Source organism: Enoplosus armatus, chromosome 2 (genome assembly GCF_043641665.1).
Source record: "Enoplosus armatus isolate fEnoArm2 chromosome 2, fEnoArm2.hap1, whole genome shotgun sequence".
In the NCBI taxonomy this organism is placed as follows: domain Eukaryota; kingdom Metazoa; phylum Chordata; class Actinopteri; order Centrarchiformes; family Enoplosidae; genus Enoplosus; species Enoplosus armatus.
Window position 1 is genome coordinate 25,647,102 of NC_092181.1, and position 10,795 is coordinate 25,657,896.

A 10,795-nucleotide genomic window follows, 5' to 3' on the forward strand; every position below is an offset into this window, starting at 1 on the left:
ACTAAATAAATGAAAGCTTTGACCTGTTGGTGGCACTATAGGAGATATCACCTGAGATATTACATGTCGTGAATTAACCATCACAGCCTGACCTCCACCTTCACATATGGGACGACTGAAGTGCAAAATAAGTAATTCTTCCGTACTGTCAGACTATAGCAAGAGCCACCTGTCACCTTTATTTCTCTGTATGTACTCCTTGGTGTCCTTTCTTTGTCAAAGTGGAGGGAAATTCTCCAAATATCTATGGCAATCTCTTCACTATCTCATCACACGCTCAGCGGGCAGACAGAGGGCTTTGTGACTGTGACTGTTTTTCCATCAGTGAGGATTACTTCAGTGTCTGCACCCTATACAGGCACGGACATGTGGAAAAATCTATCTGAGGCTCTGGGAAGAAGTGCGTTGCGTTTAGTACATACACACTTTGCTTTCTTGTGCCGACGGAATTATCGTTTACAGGAGTCACACACAAATAGCGACACCTGTGCAATATCATGCAATTCAATACAACAATACCACAATCTGCAGCCTAAAATTACTGTAGTTAAATCAAGACCTCTCTGGCACAGTCGCAACAGAAACTGAACTATGCACGCTTTGCAAAGATAGTGTTTACTGCAGGTCCGTTGTTTTGGATAACACTATTCTGCTGATATATCTCACCTGCACCTCACCGCCAGGAATTAGCATTTAAATTCCAACCGGAAAAGTTGACATAAAGCTGTGTCCAAAATCACTCCTACCAAGTTTGCCACCAAGTGCGTTACATTTTCTTACTGCCATTGTATTTGAGCGTCCGAATCCTCAGTGTGAAAGTCAAGGTGGGGGCACACATTACTGCTGTTGATTATACATCCATGGCCGAAGTGCAAAACCTTTTGAGAAACCAAAAAAAAATTGTTGTTTTCTTGCAGAATGCTATTTGTTAAGGATACCCAATACATAATACATCGTTTTTGGACTATATTACTATATTATGTGTTAACAATACCGACTAGGTATTAGTGCCTCGCAAAGTGCACATAGGAGATTTTTCCCCACTTTTCCTGGATCATTTGGCAGATAGGAGGTTTTGCGCTTTGGCCATCGACATGATTTGGGTGTGAGCAGTGATCTGACAAAGTTGTATGAAGTACGTTCCAATTTGGGTAGTTACTTTGACAGTTGGGAGATAAAATCATACAGTGTGTGGTGTCTTTTATTTATTTTATATGTAGGGACCACGTACGACATTAAACACAAATGTTACCATTTGAGAGTTAGCTCAAAGCTAAGTGTGATATTTACGACTAGAATCAGGATATTGGCATCTCTTGAGGAGAAATACTAATAAAAAAAAAAGAAACTGGCCAAAAGTGGCGAGCTAACAGCAAACTGTGATGCACTTGGAGTGAAATCATTATTTGAAATCAGGTTTTAGTGCAGAGCCACAGCTCAGCTGCAAGTCCACCTCACTCTGATGAAGTTCATTCACCTGCAGTTCTCTCTGTAGCGTTGCCGTCTCCTCTCCATCCACTAACTCATCCAAATTGAGTGTTTTTCCTCTGTTTCTTTGCCTTTTACATGCAGGTTGCTGTTGAAATTAGCGAGGCAAACTTGTCAGTTTTGGTACAGAAAAGCGAATTGGTGAAGTGAAGCGACTCTCATCATCACCCAGTATTTTGTTTCTGTACTCACTGGGTATGTGCTCCTTTCTGACTGTCAAAACTAAAACATATGTGCAAGTTTGTAAAGACTGGTGCATGGTTTGTCCAGTCTTTGTCGGTTTTACATAGTTGTCAGGTCTGTCCCCCACTTTAAGCAGTATATAGTGCCCTCACAAATTCTCAGAATGTGATGGTAAATGTCAAAATTACAGTCATGAGCCTCAGCGATGGCACAAGATGATGATGATTGATTTCACTGCTCACTATAAACTATTTAGAGTTTATTATATACATGAAATAGTGAATGAGTGAACCAGGGTATAACCTCAGGCTGAGCAGTACTGTTTTGCTAACATGGCTGAAATCAGGCAACAGCTAATGTGACTGTGTCTTCTGAAGTTTTTCCATGAAAGTGATCTTTCATCATTTTCCTCCCTGTGGAGCTACTAACATTTTGTTTGTCAGTGTTTGCTGATCTCCAGTACAGTCCAAACGAGCCAAAGGTCACTGCCAAAACAATCATATCTCTAAAATTACACTCACATATAAGGACTAGCAGATATAACGGCGCTTCAAGGGTGAATATTCCTGCAATACCAATGAGAGAAGATAACACTTACATTAGTGGTGGTTAAGGTTGGGCAACTAAAAGCACTTGGTCCTACTAGGATAAGATGGGATGTGATATGGGATGTAGATTTGATTATGTCAAATCTACCAGTCAGGCCTCTGTTCATCATTCCATTTTATAAATCCACTCGTGCTGTTCAGGGACAACCATTCACACTCACATTTAGAGCTTTCAATTCACCAAGAGTGAATGCATTTGGACTGTGAGAGGAAACAGACAGAGGGAGAACACACAAATTCCAATTATGTCCCATTTACCCCTAAAACATAATTGTTAAAGCAAATTATGAAAGTTACTCATGATTCCCAACTGGCCCCAAAAGCAAAAACGGCATCATTATCATGATCCCTGCTTTTGCTCCCGACTCTAAATGGAAGAGTACACCTTTGCTTTTCTAGTATTCTTACATTTCACGCTGTCAAAAAGCTCAGTAGGACGAAATCAGGACACAATTTTATGTTGTAATATGACATTTGCATGCCCTCGAATTCAAGCAGCTGAAATCTGAGATTCTTCTGAGATGGGGAATGCCTGACCTGTGTGGGTGTGTAACGGGGCGTAGCTGAAAAGCAGGATGCAGGCTCAGCAAAACCTCCCTAGATAAATAAAGGATTTTAGAAAAAGACAGGAGTGTGTGCCAGGTAGATGGATGGCAGGGTTAGGTGTTTGGGACACGGAGACGGTTGGGAGTGCACCTCATTGACTGCCCTGCAAATAGACAGCTGGAGAAATGAACTGGACTCAGCCACTATTGAATAGAGCTCAATGGTCTGCATCACCACTGGGGATTACTACACGCACACACACACACACACAAAATGATGCATAAACACACAGGTAGGCAAAACATTACACCAGGACAAACATACGTATGACTTGACTTGGACTTGGACTTGCCTCAACTGACTTGAGACCTAACTTGGTTTAACTTCAAAACATGTCTGGCAGACAGCCACGGGGGGTGGACGCACACCGATGTTACACATTTCCACACAAACTCACATTGCCACACACAAGCAGTAGAAAGATAACGGTCAGAAAGGGTAGCGACGGCCTGAGGAATAAGAAAATCCAGATTTTGACTGGAAGACTGGCTGGTTTGATCCCACAAAAACTGAAACAAATGAGTAGAACTTGTAAATAAATAGAAAATAAATAAATACTGACTGAATGGTGACTGGCTTGAATCCTTGCACCAGCTTGAGTCACCACATTTCCTCCCGTGCAACTGCCCTGCGGCCACCAGTTGAAGATCGTGGCTGTACTGGCGGAAGATCACAGCTGTGAATGGCCAGATCCCATTTCAAGGGACGCCTCTATCAAAAGGTGCACCCTACAAAGGTGCTGTCTTTTTTACTGTAATACTGAGACACCAAGCAACCCAGGCCAACTGATCAAACGCTTTGCTTCAACTCGTGTTTTTTTTTGTTACAAGTTGCCCTTAAGCCAAAGACGAGCAGACAGACGACGTGAACAGAATTCTAGAGAGGAAACGCTCCTCCATGCCTGAGAGCCCCAAAAGACAATGGGAGGAGCCAACAGTATGGAAAGACAATACAAAAACGACCGTCTTGTGTGCTCAGAATGCAAAATTGAGGATGTTTGAATAAAAAGTTGCAGCTGAATTTGCTTTTTGCCAGTGTGTTCTGCTCACAACGAGGCAAAGTGGTGAGTCGTGTTTGACTGAAATGAATCCGGGCAGTTTCGCAGGGAGAAGCCTTTGGATTGGGACATTCTTGTCAACAGCTTGAGAAGTATTTGGTTTTGAAAAGCAGACTTCAAAAGAGGTGAACCCCAAAATTGGACACATCTATTGTGTATAACTGTATGGCTGTCAAGAAAAGAGCACTGGGAGAGAGAGCAAAAGCTTTGAGCTGGATGAATGAAAGTTGAAAATACACAACCATAGATCACACGTACTGCAATCTCCTGCTCACCTCCTCGAAATCCACCTCGCACAAATACCAGCGAGAGATAATTCTCTTATTTTGCCTCGCTGCAGTTTGCCCGATTTGTGTCCGCCTCAAAGATCTACAGACAATCTCCTCGCCTGCTTACTCCCCCCCCCCTGCTCCGGGGGGGGGGAGTAAGTGAGAGTCACTGAAGTGTTTTTTAAACTCTTAAACCCAGCAAGAGGTGCAGGTAGGGAGGTGAGGAGGCAGCGAGTGAGGAAGCAGGAGTCGACTGGCCTCCGCGGAGGTGACAAAGATACCCGCTCAACCAAGAGGGGCTTGAAGTACAGAAAACTGGGGTTGGGAAGGAGAGATAAAAAAAAAAAAAAAGACATCTTGGCCCCTGAACTCAAATGCATTCATACAGAGAAAAGAGTCTGGAGGTAGATATTGCGTCTGACAGAGATATGCACAGTTATTGCTCAGTCTCACTATTGTTTGTCTTTAACATTATCTTTCTCACGCACACACACACACACACACACTGCGAGGTCACATAGATAGTGTTGCAGGTTGGTAGTCCAGTTAAACCTAAAGCAGTTTTCAGATTTAATAAAACTAAACAAATTAGAAACATCTTTAAAACTCTGTGTAATGACTTTTTCATAGCAAAATAACTTTAACATCATTTTTACCAACGTTATAGTTGACTCCTACCTGACAGATAACAAGTAGCTTAACTTAAGACTCCTCAGATTCTGATCAATGGTGTACGCTGGTGCAAAAATCCACTGTTGAGCCAACCCTGTACATCAGAAAACACACACTTCATCATCAAGAGTGCTACAACAGTTAAATGTTCTTTCAAGCCTCTCAACTATTTGGGGATTCTAACTGTTATGGTGTTATATAACCACCTATATATCTATGATACATCTACGTGTGGGAAATAGATCAGATATTAGCTGCTGCTTTGGGCTAAAAAGGTCCATTACATTACATTAAGTGTAACTGTCCAATTTGTCCATTTAAATGTAAAACAATAGGAGCTTCAAGTGAATGATGCAGCAAGTAAAACTTTCAAACAACTGTTCTTCAAGATGATATACTAAAGGCCCCGAGACAGAGACCGTAGAGCATGTATCACGAAGCAACCTCAGCCTTGTAACAAATAGCCAATGCAGCAACAATAGATCAAAAGCAGGATGTTCAATATGAGATGAGAGTGCTGATCCTTGTCGGTAAATCACGGCATTGCTGAGGCATATGAAATAAGGAGAAGAGAGAGAAGCAAAAACAATATGATAAAATCATACAAGTAGTGGTAGTAAATAATTGTGGGAATGATCATACAGGTGCGCTACTTGTCAGATATTTGTACTTTGTTTTTCAACTCATTCAGACTTTTCATTCACGAAGCCACCTCATGTTCTCTGACCCGCTGTGATGCAATATCACATTAAAATGAGCCAGACTGAAGCATTTCACCACAATGAACACGCACCTGGAAATGTCATTCATTATTGATAGCTATGTTCAATAACTTCCTGGTGTTTGTTAGAAGCACTATTTTAAAACCAGAGCGAGCTAATGGTTGCTAATGTTTCTTATAGTTTGCCTGTGATAATTATCATGGAAGGCAAAGTCATTCATTGCTTTGAAATGCAGAACTTCTGTCTGTTGGACAATTATGACTCAGTTTTCCCCTCAGTTGATTGGTTAGTATGGGGGCTGTTCACACATCTAACCCTCTGAACTGAACTTGGCCCCACCATGCAGCATAGGGTACCAGAGCGATCTACCCCAGTGAAAAGCTTTGTTTTGCTGCCTGGGTTAAACTCGGTTATCTGGTTAATCTCACTTTGTCATACAGGCCTCTGAGTGAATCAATTGTTATTTAAAGAGAAACTTAAAACTAGTTAGTAAATCATTTTATTACACTATCTATTGATCCTTGTCCCATTTTACAATGTTTATTGCAAAATAAGTATTTTTCCAGAGAAGATCCAGTAATTCTGTCTACTTGACCCCCAAAATGTCTGTGAAAGATTTATGACGTCCCCTTGGGCACTCTGCCCCCACACTGCGAGGCAACGTCAGATGTAACAGCCTTGGAGCTCTGCGATGCTGTGATGACACTACATGTGGCTGCCAGTGTTGTAATGCTAACGGCGAAGCAATGAAGCTGCTGCTCTGCTAACATGCTGCTCATGCTACGCCTCCTGTGTGGACTTCTGTTGTGTCAGGTACCTGGAAGGCGGGACAAAGGCATTAAGGACATAGAGTAGAGACAGTCCGAAGGCGTGCGCTGTTTGCGTACGCATTTGTACGATCAATTGCACCCCTCATGTTTTAGCCCTTTCTATGACGATGTGCTTCTTGCTCCGCCTTTGAAACCTTTAGACAAGGTCAAACAACATTTCGTACAGCCTGGTTCGTTTGAAGCATACTCAAGCCCGCAGAGCCTCTGTGCTCCCCGGCTTTAAAGCTGCTTTAATCAATTTTTAGCTAAAAACTGCAAAGCAAGCTGACACATGATTCTGGCTGACGTGTTAACATCCAGCAGACACACAGCAACACTATCATTCCATTGGAGTCAGTGACCATTCAACTGGCAGCTGCAAACAACCGAACATCTCTCCTAACTTTGGAAGTATTTATGCTTTTGGTTCTTCACGTCAGAGTGCATGTCACAATCTAAAAAGTTTAATTTCTTCCTGTTTACTGGGCAGTTATAAAAGTCATTACCACAAGACATTTCTGTATTAGTGGGCAATAAAATGTAATGTTTCCCTCCTCCATCCTGACACAGTTATCACCAACTAACTGCAGCACGGATGAACATATGACCACCATTTTAATTTGTACTCAATGAGTGGAGTGCATTATTTAATGTTAGAGGTGGCATTTCTCTCTCTAACTGTGAATACTTGTAAAAGAGTACATTTGGGAGTCAATAACAACCGTGGCTATGCTGCAAGGCCCAGATAAAGCAGGACGTTCACACGCAGTTCGTCCTCGCAGCACACAGGCTGCCATTAAAAGACAAAAACATTCACCTGCACATTTACTATGACATCCATTAATTTCCAAATCCACTTTAGCCTATTCAGGGGTCATGGAGGTGGGGATGGCAGTGGAGTCTACTCCAGGATGCATTATGTCGATGTTCTATGGCATTAAATACATTAATGTCAATGTCATGCCACTTAGAGCCATGCACAGATGCACTGTGCTCCCGTTTGTTTGAAACTGGGATACACAAGTCATTATGAACATGACTTTGACTACCAAAATATCGAGATCACAGACAGCAATCATAATCACAAATTGATAAAACTCCTTCATCTTTAGCTGAGGAACCAATACATTATCCTCAGTGTTTTCATTTTTGTACTATAAAATAAATCATTAATCTTTATAGGCTATAAAGGCAATCTAATTAATTCCTGATACAAAGACAGTTACAAAGCACCTGGTGCTACAACCGCACTGCACATCTATCACACATTACTTCTAATTACATAAAAATCCCTTTGCATAATACTAATACATAATTTTGCCACCCAACCATGATAATACCAAGTTTATGTTTTACATTTTTCATTATTAATATTATTTTCAACTAATACAGTTTTGAGGGAATAACCAACAGCCAAATCTGCATTATTATCCAATTATCTCAACAAGAGCCACCTAACTACATTTGATTTAGTTCTTCCTTCTTTCTACGTTTTGTGCTGTTACTTCAACCTACAACAAATAATGTGCTGTTTACTGATAACTGAGCATGATGGAATTATGTTTGGCGATGTTCTAGTTTGTTGCAGATGTTGGGGAACATACTGCAGAAAGCAATATAGGGTGTTGACGTGATCGGAGAGGAGAAAAGCTGTGAAGGAAACTTGAAAACAACAGAATGCGAGAAGGTTTGCACGTAAAGGATGTATTCTAGTTGATGCTTTCCGATTTGGCATCAGCAATACACAAATCACTAGAAGATGAGAATGTAGAGAATAATCATGGCATCCCCAGGGAATGTTGGTTGTGTGTGTGCGTTATCATTAACCAAAGATGTGTCTTCCTCCTCCTCCACTTCAAAGGCCCGAGATAACAGCTGATGGCTTTATTTGGCTCCTTCTCCCCTCTGAGTTAAAATATTCAAACTTAGTCGCCTCTTTATTTTCTCATTTTTTGTTGAGTTGCACACATTTTCCATATCATGTTCTGTTAATGTGCTGGTGTAAATTTCTGCAAATGATTGTCTGCAATATGGAATCAATTGTTACTGTTTGAGTACACTAAAACTGATAACCATTGGACTAATTATCCATTATTTATTCTAATTTGCATAACTTCATTAAACAGCATATTTGACTAATTATGGAGATGGTGTAATTAGACATGTACATGTGATTACTTATGAGTTTGAGAGCTTTTGAGGAAAGCATTGCTGTATGCATGTATCAGTCACAAATCTTCTTGTCATGTTCTTGTGTTTTGTTTTAGTTTGTTATTTTGGTGCTTAATGGTGTGATGCTTTTTAAATGGCACTACCCAGAGATCACCTGTCATTCAAACAATGTTCTAATATATTATGGTTCTACTTTAATTTGCTGGTTTTCTTCCTGATGTCTTTTCAACCATCGTAACTGCAGCTGCCAGGCCGACTAACCAGTTCTGTTGAGTTCTTTGTGAAACATGTTATTGTCCATCTCGACAGACAAGAATGTAAAAATTTAAGGATTCTGCAAAACCCTGGAATATATTCAAAGACAACCTTTTGTTCTTCTGTTCTTTCTTTCTACAGAACACATTAAGGGGAAGGATCATGGTTATGGCACATATTATGGTAACAACAGCAAACAACTATGGTAAAGGTATGGTTAGGGTAAGAGCAATTGAAATACTTGAGGTTATGGTTAACAAAAAGGCACCTCACTGTTACTTTCCACCTGGCTATGTAAAGGGCACACAACTTTCAACTTTTTGCCTCCAACCTTGACATTGGAGGCAAATCATAAGGAGCAGAATCGTCCAATTTGAGTGTAATTCTTAGGGATACTGTGCTGGTCTGTGATGTTAGTCGCCAGCATATAGTGGCCATCCAATGAGCTTCAACATAAGACGCTTCTGCCCTGGCTTCAAGATTCGGACGTGGTGGTTGCAACCGTATCCCAGACAAAAATGCGAATCCTCTGAGGTTTGAGAACATCGCTTTCATTTTGGTGTCATAACTGATTACATGTTAAACAGGTTACATGTTAAATGATCACATTTGCGACCTGTTCAGCCCTGTGTATCTTTGTCTGAAGGCTGCAAACAGCCCTTTTGATTGATGATAATTGGCTTGTCTGGTTCCTTAACAGCTGTCAGTCTCCCCTGAGCTGTCATCTCCCTCCTGATGAATCCATGAGACACCTATTCTATGAAAAGCATGATCATTTTTGAGCAAACCAACCATCCCCTGTTGAGATGTATTAATCAGACACAACCGGTTTTCTAATTTCCAGGGAGGAATGTCTTATTTCATTCACCAGTCAAAATGACAACATGAGGGACAAATGAACAGAGACCAGTCTGGCAGTGTCAAACCAAGCAGCTGCTGGTCAGTGGAGGCTCTGGTGTTTTGGCCAGGGAAGCTGTGACACTGATGAAGTGAAGTGAATCCATATGTTCTTGTGTTTCTATCAAACCCTTTAAATAGAGTCTAAAAAAGGAACATCGAACCAAATAATGTAGAGGAGCATTGATTGGTGAAGTAAACTATTATTATATATATTTTTTTTTACTGATCAAGTATGCCATCTGACAACTTTCTTCGTAATCAGCTTCAGGCGTTATTGGTTTGTGTGAGAGTTAAGCATACTGTTTTTGACCATGCTCATGTTGTGCCGATTCCCAGACTTTATTTATGGCCAATTTTGTGCTTTTTACTTTACTTTGGAACAGTTTGGTTTATGTTATGTGAGGAGGGAACAAATTAACTTTATTAAAAAAAGCAATTGGCGAGCTGTAAAGAACTGTATAATAAATATGAACATCTACAATATGGGCAAGTTATTGGAAGCACACATCATTACTTTACAGTAGCAGTCCTTATAATAAGCAAACTCTTCAGCGAATATACTAAGCGTTCACAACCTTAAGTCGGCCTGTCCACACTCCTCTTTAACTTTACCTGTGTGCTGTCTTGACATCAGTAACATAGCCTGCTGTGATATCAGATCATTTACAGACGGGATTTTGGAGACCCAAGCAGAAATCAACCTTTTATTTGGCAGCTTTCCCGCCGAACCGACACACATACTGCGTTTCCTCCCACAGAAAGTAGAAAACAAAGCATCTCACAATCTCACTCATGTACAATAACTGCAACATGAATGTCTATGTCCATTAAAAAAGTGGCAATACCCAGTAATAATTGATGGTACACAGGTGGCCAAAAGGTGCTGGTCCACATTGATAGGTTTTCTTCAGATTGGACTGTTTACGATTAGGGTTTAGTTTTAAGGTCCCCTTAACTGTGGAAATACCTACACTGACGTAAACCTCAACCATCTTTAAGTGCTGTTTAATTTGAAACACAACAAGACCGAGGGTCTACACCCATGCTGGCAGCT